Here is a 13,993-nt window from a genome sequence, read left to right on the forward strand (position 1 = left end):
AGTAATGCATCAAATAAGGTTAATTATGAGAATGGGAGGTGGCAACCTGCCCTGATTTTATCTGAGGGTAAAAGATTCAGGTAGGAGGTTTCACTAACCATTGGAGAAGCCAAGATTTCTTAGTAGGGCAGTCCACATGAAGTTGCCCTGTCCTAGCAGAGAAAACTAAGGATAGAGGTGACTAGATACCACCCCCATTCCCTACCAATTCCTGTAAGACTTTCCAACTGGAAATACAATTTAGAAATGTCCAAGCTTTTTTTCTCCCCCTCCCTTTAATCCTGTATCTCTGGGGGTTGCTTATTTCCCTCTTTGGGCATGGGTTTTACTAAAGGAAAAGCTCCGTAACTCAGCTCTTGCAACACCAAATTCTGGTGAGTCCAGGGTGGATGATTCAGAAACATCTGGACTTAATTTCCTCATTAATAGACATGGGATTAGAAATTAAGGGAAAAGTTTTTGGCAAATGGTATTGGAGGGGGGGATTGTCAAGCCCCAAACTAAACGCAAAGCCTTAAATAGAAACCGATGAACTCATTTGCTCATTCATTCAACACACATTTATTCAGCAGGCGCCTCTTGTGTGGCTGGTAATGTTCAATGCACTGAAAAACAGTAGTGAGCTAGGCAGGGCAAGACAGAAAATGAATTCATAAATCTGGAAACAAACAGGATACTTTCAGATGGAGTTAAGTGATGTGAAGAAAATAAAATGAGGTAACATGCCCTTCCCAAGTAGGTTGTGACTAGTTCCTTAATTTCTCCAGAATTGTTTTCTAGTTTTCAGTATTCCTGTCTTGTACATCTTTTGTCAGATATATACCTAAATATTTCCTAATTTTGATAGTATTTTCAATGGTATTTCTTTGTAATTTCAATTTCAGATTTTGTGGTATATAGAAATACAACTGATTTTTCATATTTATCTTGAATCCTGGAACTTTGCTAATTAACTTACTAGTTATACTAGCATTTTGGCAGAGGGTGTAGATTCTATAGAATTTTTGATGTACATAATCATGTCTTCTATGAGTAAAAACAGATACATTTTTTTCCCTTTCCAATATGGATGTTTATTACTTTTTGTGCCTTATTTCACTGGCTAGATTCTTCAGTACAATGTTGAATAGCAACAGTGGAAGCAGACATCATTGCTGTGTTCATGATTTTAGGGGGAAAGCATTCTGTTTTTTTTTTTTTTCATTAGGATACTAATTCTAAGTTTTTGGTATATGTTCTTTATCAAATTGATAAACTTCCTTTCTCTTTCTAGCTTTAGGAAGTTTTTATTAGGAATAGATATTACAGGGGCACCTGGGTGGCTCAGTCAGTTAAGCATCTGCCTTCAGCTCAGGTCATCATCCCAGGGTCCTGGGATCGAGTCCTGCATCAGGCTCCTTGCTCAGTGGGGAGCCTGCTTCTCCCACTGCCTGCCACTCCCCCTGCTTGTGCTCTCACTCTCTCACTCTGACAAATAAATAAATACATCTTTTTTAAAAAAGGAATAGATATTAAATTTTGTCAAAGGCATTTTTCAGCATATATTATATGATCTTATGGTTTTTCTCTTGCAGCTAGTTAACATGGTCAGTTATGTTGATTAATTTTTGTGCACTAACTTTGAACTTTTGGGATGAACCCTCTCAGATCTTTATGTATGGTTGGATTGAATTTGCTCAAATTTTATTAAGATTTTTTGCTTTTACCTTCCTGAGCAATATTGGCCCTGACTTTTCTATTATTGTAATATTTTGGGGTCTGGTTTTGATGTCAGAGTGATGCTGGTCTCATAGAATAAGTTGGGAAGTATTCCTTCCTCTTTAATTGTCTTTAAGAGTTTGTGTGGTTGTTAGGGTTGTTTGCTTGTTGGTTTGTTTGTAGAATTCTCCAGTGAAGCCAATTGTGACTAGAATTTTCTTTGTGGGAAATTATTTAAACGCAAGTTAAATTCCTTTAATAGACATAGGGCTATTCAGGCTATCTATTTCTTCTTGAGTGAGTTTTGGTATTTGAATGTTTCCAGGAACCTGTGCATTTTATTTAAGTTGTCAAATTTATTAGCATATAGTTGTTTGTAATATTTTCTCATTACCCTTTTCATATATAAAGAATCTGTAGCTATATTTCTCTCTTATTCTTGACATGAGTAATTTGTCTTTACTCTTTCTTTCATGATTAGTCTTGTGATCAATTAATTTTATGGTCCTCAAAGAAGTGGGTTTTGGATTCATTAATTTTCTCTATTTTTTTTCCTATTTTCTATTTTATTGATTTAAGATGTGATTATTTTGTTTCTACTGTTTATTTTGTTGTTGTTTTCTTCTTTCTTTTTTCCAGTTTTTTAAGCTCATGTTACTGTTTTGAAACTTATTTTGCTTTCTAATATAGGCTTTTATTTCTGCAAATTTTCCTCTAAATACTGCCTTAGCAACATCCCACATGTTGAACTGTGTGTGTGTGTGTGTGTGTGTGTGTGTATAATTTTTTTTTGGTTCAAAAGGCTTTCTAATTTTTCTTTTAAGTTTTCTCACTGACTCATCTCTTTTGAAATTTGTTTTTCAGTTTCCACATACATAGGAATTTTCTAGAGATCTTTTTAATGCTTATTTTTAAATTTGTATTTTACTGTGGTTTGAGAACATACTTTGTATGACATAAGCTTTTAAACTTTTTGAAATTTATATTAAGACAAAAATGTGGTATATTCTTTGTTATTAGATAATATGAATTAAAAGTGACTAAAAATTTAGACTTAATTTAATTTCACCTACTTCTGTTTCTTTTTTAATTTTTCTTCCCATGATAGGTGTTCAAAATATAGTGTTAAATATGTTTTGCTGCAAAATAAATTCAATGCTTTGAAATAGTTGCCACATATCACAACATCTAGATAAAAACTTTAAAACATAATATGCATTAGATAATGTTTGCTGAATTATAATTTACTTTTAGTAGTTATCTGTTTTTTTTCTTATTCTAATTACTCTCTCAAATATCTGTTAGAAACTGAGAACGTTTATTTGGTTGATCCATAGGAGGGTACAGTACTATAAATTGGGATACCAGCTCCAAGGTAGGGTTTGCACAGCCCGAGCCAGCCTATCTCAAACTCCCCACCTCAAATTACTTATCCTAAATCATATTTAGAATTGCTTCAGATTTTATACACTCAGGAATGAGTTTCAGTGCAAATGAGATCCATATTAACAAATGAAAAATGGGGAAAAATGGTCACTCTGAGAAGAGCCATTTGTCAGAGGGAAGGCTCTTCAATGTCTCACATTGACTTTCAAGAAATGACACTGAACCAATGATTTATTGGATCAATTTCTTATGAATAAAAAGGATATTTAAACTCCAAGGATTTTTCCAAGATCTCACTTGAGAAAACTGGCATTAGAGAACAAAATCCTACATTATAAATGGGTATAAATGCACAATTGTACTAATGGCTTTTGACTGTAGGAAAGTTACTAGGCTTTTCAAACTTGAAATCTATATGGTAGAATAAGCACCATAGAGAATTTTTCTAGGAAGCATATAACATAAGAGGAAATCCATTTTTATTTGCCAGGTTTTATATAAAGCACTTTTCAGGTATTGTCTTTAATCCTCGCTGTAATAATTTTGTGCAGTAAATATTATTTTCCTCATTTTCAGGTGTGACAACTGAAGCACAAAATGTTTAAGTAGCTTGCCTAAGGCCACACAACTAGAAAGTGGCACATCTAGAAAAGCTAGATAAGACTCACTATATGTGTCAGTCACTGTGTTAAAATCTTAAAAGATATGATTGTTTCCTACTCACACCAACCCTCTAAGGTTGATTACAGCATTTTACAGATGAGGATAATGAAAGTATACAAAGCTCAAGCATATTACCAAGGTCACACAGCTAGCAATGAGCAGTATCAGGATTCAAATCCAGGTCCATTTGGGTCTAAAGTTCTTCTGACCTCTAGGATAATTAATTGTGCCAAGGAAGGGAGTCTCCCAGAGAAGTCTCATGAGAGAGCTCATGTTGAGGCTGGATCATAAGAAAAGTGTGGGCATTATTCCCAGATTTGAAGACAGATATTTGCAGGGAAGAGAGTAAAGGCTGAGAAGGCTATGGGAAAGTGGAATAAGAATGCCATTTCCAAGCTGACCACTTAGGCTTGAAGGTTCAATTCTCAGAGAAACTGGAGAGGCAACTAGTCCCTGGGGATTCAAACAAGAAGGTTAAGCCACTGGATGGGCATTTTGACCTGGGGAAACATTGAATAAGCTGCCACACAGTGTCCTCCCAGATGGCCAAATGATTTCTCCAATGTGCCATCAGGTGAAGACATAGCTAAGTGTTTCCAGACCCTTTCTGCTAGAGTAAAGGGAGGTCCTACTACTTGTTAGTCTGCATGACAGTTACGTTTCCAAACTCTGGCCTCAAACTGATGTGGTTTCTAAGCCTACATTAGCTACTTAATAGCTAGATCACCTTGGACAAATTCCTTAAGCTCCCTGAGCCTCAGTTTTCTCATCGGGACAGTGAGAATAAATGAACACTTAGTGCAGATTAGCCAGCAGGAGATGGGGACTAACGGGGAGTAGGGCAAGATGTAACCTTTGGAGTAGATGCTAGGTAGTGACCTGTCCAATTCTAGGTATTTCTGATACTAAATTTGAGAACCTGGAGTCAAAGATATTGTTATTAGAATATTGTCTAGGACCTCTCAAAAAACTTACTATCCCAGCACCTGTATTCAAGATAGAGCCATAGTTTGTTTGCTTTCAGAAAGGGAAACAAGAAAAGAAATCTAAACTTATTGAACATTTACTATCAGGAAATATGCTTTCCACTTAATGTTGATTATAATTTTTAATCTTGCAAAGCCACATTTTAATCTTGCAAATCTGCATATCCTCTTGCACATGAGAGAAATAATATATAACATAAAAAATAAAGAGAATTTCCCCAAAATGTAAAGCTGACAACTTGAGCATCCAAGATTTGAGCCAGCATCTGTCAGACTCTGAAATGTGTGCTCATTACCTTGGGCTGCCTTCTAAGCACAAAGATCTGTTCTGAAAATAGACTGACTTCCTGCCATTGCCCCTGCTCAAACAGACTCTCGGGCTTAACTTGGAAGGGTCCAAAGAGGACTGGCCTTCCAGGGAAGCTGGGCATTGTTCCTCAGCATTCTGTCTACTGTTTTCTAACCTGCCATATCCTGTGACTCCAACTTCCTTCCACTTGCTGATAACTGGGCAGACTGAGCTGCAGACCTAACATACACATCGCTTGCCTTTTTGTCCCACTGGTATAACGACCCTTGATAGAGGAGATTTATGGCATTCCTGTACTTCCGAAGGAGCGCACTCCAGATGTAGAGTGAGGTTTAGTGACTCCCTCTTAAAAAACAAAACAAAACAAAACAGAAAATAAATAAAACAAGGGCAGCTGAAGAACTTCGTCCACACCCTCTAGAGCAGACACTTAATGTCCCTCATGCTCCGGTGTAAGTGACTTCCCTTTTCCTTCCTTCTTATCGCTTTGCTTTAAAGTGTGCCTGGAAACATTGCAAAGGGGAAAGTATAAACAATGTCAGGGGTGGTGCTATATTTAAAGAAAATTTAGGCTTTGCATCCTGTCCTATTCTTAAAGAACATAAATAAATAAGCTCGCAAGAAAGTCCTATACATTTTGTAGACTTGGCTGGGTGTGCTGGCTTATTTAAATTAGATAAACAGTTTAGCTTTCAAACAGTCTTGTAATGGGCTTTCTGATTTTCATGTCTGAAATGAAAGACACCAAATTCCAGCTTTCTGGACTAACCTTGTACCCTTGAACAACTATGTCTTTTGTAATTTCAGTAATTTCCTCTATAACACTCCCCCATAAGGTAACATGCTAGGGTTTGAGTTAGAATGACTTTCAGAGATGGAAGGAAAGATAGTGGGAACGAAGTGGACACCTGAGTGAAATCTTCTTATACATATGTTTTGCTTGACTTTAATGATGTCTTAAAAGATGTGAACCAGCATTTCATTAGTTAGAAGTTTTATATTTAAAACATCTGACTTTTGGGGTTATTTTGAAAAAGTGAAAAGTAGAGCAACGCAGGGCTGGCAATCCCACCTATAACAATTAGATGAAGTTCAGTAGCCACTGTACCCCGGAGGACAGGTGCGTCTCTCTTGTTATCTGGTCTCACTCCTCCCTCTGTGACCCCAGCATTGAGGCCAAGCGTCAGCTTTCCTTTATGCCATTATATTGCCTTTGAGCTGCTGCTGATGTTTTTAAGAAAATAATTGTTTTTCTCTATGTATCTGTCAAAAATGGAATCAGGAGAGGTGAAGCAAGCTATGTGATATTTTCTTTATACCTTTAGATTATGTTACCTGCCTTGCCCATTGGCATTTAACTTGGTTACCCTTGATCTAGGCCAGTGCCTTCAACTAGGAGACCAGGGGGCTGGGCAATAGACGATGACTTGTCCAAGGTCAGGCGCTGACTTAGGTAATGCAAGGAGAACAGTTCATGTCTTGTGACTTTAATCTTATGTGGTGCTACTTGCAGGAGATGCTTTGGAGATTTAGGTGACATTTCTGGTTGTCCTAATGAATAGGAGCATCAACTGGCATTTAGTGAATGGGAACCAGAGATGGTAGGGATGCTGTGATGCGCTGTTACAGTCAAGAATTGTCCTGTGCCCGATGGGGGAGCAAGATGACAGAGGAGTAGGAGACCTGGATTTTGTCTGCTCTCAGGAATTCAGCTGGATAGGGATCAAACTGAACACCTACGAACTCAAGAGGAGATCGAAGAAAAGAATAACAACAACTCTCTGAACAGAAAAGCGACCACTTTCTGGAAGGTAGGACGTGCGGAGAAGTGAATCCGAGGCGGTATTTGGGAGGATAGACGGCGGGGGAGGGGGCCTCCGTGGGCCGCTTCTGGCAAGTGCTAGAGCCGCGGAGCACAAAATCGGAACTTTTAGAAGTCGGTTCCACCAAGGGACGTCGTTCCAGTGGCTAAGCGGGGGGTGGAACCCTTACTGGGACACTGTGGTCTCAGGACCCTCGGGGTCGCAGAAAGACCGGGGATGCCTGAGTGCGGCAGACCTCCCAGGCATTGGAGCGGGGAAGCCGGCTGTAGAGATGGAGCTGAGGCGCGGGTTCTCAGCTCGAGGTTGCCCTAAACCACGATCCCCAGCATAGTCGGGCCACTGCTCTTCCAGCAGGGACCCAACAAGCGGCAGATCTGGGGAGACTCACCTTCCTCCCCCGGGAGGAGGGCGCAGGAGTGCACCACAGGGATCTGCTGGGTTTGGAGACTCCACACGGGTTCGGGTGCCAGAGATAGAAACACTTGGTCATGGGCTGGGTGAGCATGGAATGCGGCTGGAGACCAGGAAGACAGGAGTGATTGACTGCTTTTCTCTGGGGGTGCACTAAGGAGTGGGGCCCCGAGTTCTCGGCTCCTCCAGGGCAGAGATTGGGAGGCCGCCATTTTCACTCTCGTCCTCCAAAGCCTAATGGAAAGCTTCAAGGGAAGGAAAGCTCTCAAGAGCAAACCCGAGCAGATTACTTAGCCCGGCGCTGGCAAGGGTGGGGCAATTCCACCTCCGACAAAGACATTTGGGAACCACGGCAACAGCCCCCCACCCCAGAAGATCAGCACGAACAGCCAGCCAAGACGAAGTTTACCGATCAAGGAGTGCGACAGAACTCCGGTGCTGGGGGAATACTGCAAATAGAATCCATGGCCTTTTTACCATGATTCTTTAGTATTTCAAAGTTAATTTTTTTTAACTGTCTTTTTTTTTTTTGGGAATTTTTCTTTTTCCCTTTCTCAACCAACGTCTTATCCCTTTTTAAAAAAACATTTTTATTTTTCATTTTTAGAGTCATATTATATACCTTCATATTTGTTTCTCTATATTTGTGTATATATATGTATATAGATATAGATATAGATATAGATATATAAAAGTTGTTCTCTCTTTAAAATTTTGAGATACAGTTTCTTCAAACAGATCAAAATATGCCCTAAATCTCTAGTGTATAACTTTCTTCTAATCTCCTGCCTGATCACGTTCTCTCTTTTTTTTTTATTTAAATCCTCTTTCTTTTTTCAAACAACGTCTTATCAATTCCTTTTATAAAATTTTTTTAAATTTTCATCTTTACAGTCATATTCCATCCCTTCATCGTATCAACCCTATTTTTGTACATATATAAGGTTTCTTTCTTTAAAATTTTGGGAGACAATTTCTTCTAACAGACCAAAATGCACCCAAAATCTAGTGTATGGCACTGATCTATGCACCAGGCTGATCATATTCTGTTTCTTTTGTTCTTTTTTTGGTTTGCTTTATTCGATTTTTGTTTTTATCATTTTTTTTCTTGTTCTTTTTTTTTTCTTTCCCCTTCTATTCCCCTGGTTTCAGGTCTTTTCTGATTTGTTTAGAGTATATTTTCTGGGGACATTGTTACCCTGTTAGCATTTTGTTCTCTGATTCATCTATTCTCCTCTGGACAAAATGACAAGATGGAAAAAAATCACCTTAACAAAAAGAACAAGAGGTAGTACCAACTGCCAGAGACCTACTCAATATGGACATTAGTACGATGTCAGACCTAGAGTTCAAAATCATGATTTTAAAGATACTACCTGGGCTTGAAAAAAGCATGGAAGTTATTAGAGAAACCCTTTCTGGAGAAATAAAAGAACTAAAATCTAACCAAGTCGAAACCAAAAAGGCTATTAATGAGGTGCAATAAAAAATGGGGGAGCTAACTGCCAGGATAAACTAGGCAGAAGAGAGAATCAGTGATATAGAAGACCAAATGATGGAAAGTAAAGAAGCTGAGAAAAAGAGAGATGAACAACTACTGGATCATGAGGGCAGAATTCAAAAGATAAGTGATACAATAAGATGAAACAACATTAGAGTACTTGGGATTCCAGAGAAGAAGAAGGAGAGAGAGGAGCAGAAGGTATATTGGAGCAAATTATAGCAGAGAACTTCCCTAATGTAAGGAAGGAAACAGGCATCAAAATCCAGGAGGCACAGAGAACCCCTCTCAAAATCAATAAAAATAGGTCAACACCCCGACATCTAATAGTAAAACTTACGAGTCTCAGAGACAAAGAGAAAATCCTGAAAGCAGCTCGGGACAAGAGATACATAACCTAAAATAGTAGAAATATTAGATTGGCAACAGACCTATCCACAGAGACCTGGCAGGCCAGAAAGGACTGGCATGATATATTCAGAGCAGTAAACGAGAAAAATATGCAGCCAAGAATACTATATCCAGCTAGGATCTCATTGAAAAATGAAGGAGAGATAAAAAGCTTCCAGGACAAACAAAAACTAAAGGAATTTGAAAACACGAAACCAGCACTACATGAAATATTGAAAAGGGTCCTCTAAGCAAAGAGAGAGCCTAAAAGCAGCATAGATCAGAAAGGAACACAGACAATATACGGTAGCAGTCACCTTACAGGCAATACAATGGCACTAAATTCATACCTTTCAATAGTTACCCTGAATGTAAATGGGCTCAATGCCCGAATAAAAAGCCACAGGCTATCAGATTGGATTAAAAAACATGACCCATCAATATGTTGTCTGCAAGAGACTCATTTTAGACTGAAAGACACCCCCAGATTGAAAGTGAGGCGGTAGAAAACGATTTACCATGCTAATGGATGCCAAAAGAAAGCTGGGGTGGCAATCCTTATATCAGACAAATTAGATTTTAAAACAAAGACTGTAATAAGAGATGAAGAAGGACACTATATCCTACTTAAAGGGTCTATCCAACAAGAAGATCTAACAATTGTAAATATCTATGCCCCTAACATGGGAGCAGCCAATTCTATAAGGCAATTAATAACAAAAGCAAAGAAACACACTGACAACAATACAAAAATAGTGGGGGACTTTAACACCACCCTGATTGAAATGGACAGATCATCTAAGCAAAAGATCAACAAGGAAATAAAGACTTTAAATGACACACTGGACCAAATGGACTTCACAGACATATTCAGAACATTCCATCCCAAAGCAACGGAATACACATTCTTCTCTAGTGCCCATGGAACATTCTCCAGAGTAGATCACATCCTAGGTCACAAATCAGGTCTCAACCGGTAGCAAAAGATTGGGATTATTCCCTGCATAATTTCAGACCACAATGCTTTGAAACTAGAACTAAATCACAAGAGGAAATTCGGAAAGAACTCAAATACATGGAGGCTAAAGAGCATCCTACTAGAATGAATGGGTCAACCAGGAAATTAAAGAAGAATTAAAAAAAATTCATGGAAACCAATGAAAGTGAAAACACAACTCTTCAAAACCTTTGGGATACAGCAAAGGGAGTCCTGAGAGGAAAGTATATAGCAAAACAAGCCTTTCTCAAGAAACAAAAAAAGGTCTCAAATAAACAACCTAACCCTACACCTAAAGGAGCTGGAGAAAGAACAGCAAATAAAGCCTAAACCCAGCAGGAGAAGAGAAATAATAAAGATCAGAGCAGAAATCAATGAAATAGACACCAAAAGAAAAGTAGAACATATCAACAAAACTAGGAGCTGTTCTTTGAAAGAATTAACAAGATTGATAAACCCCTGGCCAAACTTATCCAAAAGAAAAGAGAAAGGACCCAAATCAACAAAATCATGAATGAAAGAGGAGAAATCACATCCAACACCAAAGAAATACAAACAATTATAAGAATATATTATGAGGAACTCTATGCCAGCAAATTAGATAACCTGGAAGAAATGGGTGCATTCCTAGAGATATATCAACTACCAAAATTGAACCAGGAAGAAATAGAAAACCTGAACAGAACTATAACCACTAAGGAAATTGAAGCAGTCATCGAAAATCCCAACAAACAAAAGCCCAGGGCCAGATGGCTTCCCAGGGGAATTCTACCAAACATTTAAAGAATTAATACCTATTCTCCTGAAACAGTTCCAAAAAATAGAAATGGAAGGAAAACTTCCAAACTCGTTTTATGAGGCCACCATTACCTTGATCCCAAAACCAGACAAAGACCCCATCAAAGAGGAGAATTACAGACCAATATCCTTGATGAACATGGATGCAAAAATTCTCACCAAAATACTAGCCAATAGGATCAACAGTACATTAAAAGGATTATTCACCATGACAAAGTGGGATTTATCCCTGAGCTGCAGGGTTGGTTCAATATCCGCAAATCAATCAACGTGATACAATACATTAACCAAAGAAAGAACAAGAATCATATGATCCTCTCAATAGATGCAGAAAAAGCATTTGACAAAGTACAGCATCCTTTCTTGATCAAAACTCTTCAGAGTATAGGGATAGATGGTACATACCTCAATATCATAAAAGCCATCTATGAAAAACCTACAGCGAATATCATTCTCAATGGGGAAAAGCTGAGAGCTTTTCCCCTAAGGTCAGGAACGTGGCAGGGATGTCCACTATCACCACTGCTATTCAACATAATATTAGAAGTCCTAGCCAGAGCAATCTGACAACAAAAAGAAATCAAAGGCATCCAAATAAGCAAAGAAGAACTCAAACTCTCACTCTTTGCAGATGATATGATACTGTATGTGGAAAACCCAAAAGACTCCACCCCAAAACTGCTACAACTCATACAGGAATTCAGTAAAGTGGCAGGATATGAAATCAATGCACAGAAATCAGTGGCATTCCTATACACCAACAACAAGACAGAAGAGAGACAAATCAAGGAGTAGATCCCATTTACGATTGCACCCAAAACCATAAGATACCTAGGAATAAATTTAACCGAAGAGGCAAAGGATCTGTACTCAGAAAACTATAAAATACTCATGAAAGAAATTGAGGAAGACACAAAGAAATGGAAAAACGTTCCATGCTCATGGATTGGAAGAGCCAACATTGTGAAGATGTCAATGCTACCTAGAGCAATCTACACATTCAATGTAATCTCCATCAAAATAACATCCACTTTTTTCAACGAAATGGAACAAATAATCCTCAAATTTCTATGGAACCAGAAGAGACCCCGAATAGCCAGAGGAATGTTGAAAAAGAAAAGCAAAGCTGGCGGCATCACAATTCTGGACTTCCAGCTCTATTACAAAGCTGTCATCATCAAGACAGTATGGTGCTAGCACAAAAACAGACACATCAACCAATGGAACAGAATAGAGAGCCCAGAAATGGACCCTGAACTCTATGGTCAACTCATCTTTGACAAAGCAGGAAAGAATGTCCAATGGAAAAAAGTCTCTTCAACAAAGGGTGTTGGGAAAATTGGACAGCCACATGCAGAAGAATGAAACTGGACCATTTCCTTACACCACACACAAAAATAGACTCCAAACAGTTGAAAGACCTAAACATGAGACAGGAGTCCATCAAAATCCTAAAGGAGAACACTGGTAGCAACCTCTTCGACCTCAGCCACAGCACTTCTTCCTAGAAACATCGCCAAACAAGGGCAAAAATGAACTATTGGGATTTCATCAAGATAAAAAGCTTTTGCACAGCAAAAGAAACAGTCCACAAAACCAAAAGACAACAGACAGAATGGGAGAAAATATTTGCAAATGACATATCAGATAAAGGGCTAGTATTCAAAATCTATAAAGAACTTATCATCTCAACACCCAAAGAACAAATAATCCAATCAAGAAATGGGCAGAAGACACGAACAGACATTTTTCCAAAGAAGGCATCCAGATGGCCAACAGACACATGAAAAAGTGCTCAACATCGCTCGGCATCAGGGAAATCCAAATCAAAACCTCCATGAGATACCACCTCACACCAGTCAGAATGGCTAAAATTAACAAGTCAGGAAAGGACAGATAATGGCGGGGAGGCGGAGAAAGGGGAACCCTCCTACACTGTTGGTGGGAATGCAAGCTGGTGCAACCACTCTGGAAAACAGTATGGAGGTTCCTCAAAGAGTTGAAAATAGAACTACCATACAATCCAGCAATTGCTCTACTAGGTATTTACCACAAAGATACAAATGTAGGGATCTGAAGGGGTACGTGCACCCCAATGTTTATAGCAGCAATGTCCACAATAGCCAAACTGTGGAAAGAGCCAAGATGTCCATCGACAGATGAATGGATAAAGAAGAAGTGGTATATATACACAATGGAATATTATGCAGCCATCAAAAGGAATGAGATCTTGCCATTTGCAATGACATGGATGGAACTGGAGGGTGTTATGCTGAGCGAAATAAGTCAATCCGAGAAAGACATGTATCATATGATCTCACTGATATGAGGAATTCTTAATCTCAAGAAACAAACTGAGTGTTGCTGGAGTGGTGGGGGGTGGGAGGGATGGGGTGGCTGGGTGATAGGCATTGGGTAGGGTATGTGCTATGGTGAGTGCTGTGAATTGTGCAAGACTGTTGAATCACAGATCTGTACTTCTGAAACAAATAATGGAACATATGTTAAGAAAAAAGAAGAAGATAGCAGGAGGGGAAGAATGAAGGGGAGTAAGTCGGAGGGGGAGAGGAACCATGAGAGATGATGGACTCTGAAAAAACAAACTGAGGCTTCTAGAGGGGAAGAGGGTGGGGGGATGGGTTAGCCTGGTGATGGGTATTAAAGAGGGCACATTCTGCGTGGAGCACTGGGTGTTATGCACAAACAATGGATCATGGAACACTACATAAAAAACTAATGATGTAATGTATGGTGATTAACATAACAATAAAAATTTAAAAAAAACTTGTATGTGTGTGTATATAAAATTAAAATAAGTTGTAAGGTCAAGTAATTATAAATGGGTATTTCAACTAATAAATGGCTGGCAAGAGAATCAAAACTCAAGTGGGGCACAGGACAATTCTTTTTTTTTAATTTTTGAAAATTTTTTACTCTTATGTTAATCACCATACATTACATCATTAGTTTTTGATGTAGTGTTCCATGATTCATTGTTTGTGCATAACAACCAGTGCTCCATGCAGAACG

This window comes from Callorhinus ursinus, unplaced genomic scaffold (genome assembly GCF_003265705.2).
Source record: "Callorhinus ursinus isolate GAN/ISIS: 27379988/994484 unplaced genomic scaffold, GSC_fseal_2.0 scaffold5, whole genome shotgun sequence".
Lineage (NCBI taxonomy): Eukaryota > Metazoa > Chordata > Mammalia > Carnivora > Otariidae > Callorhinus > Callorhinus ursinus.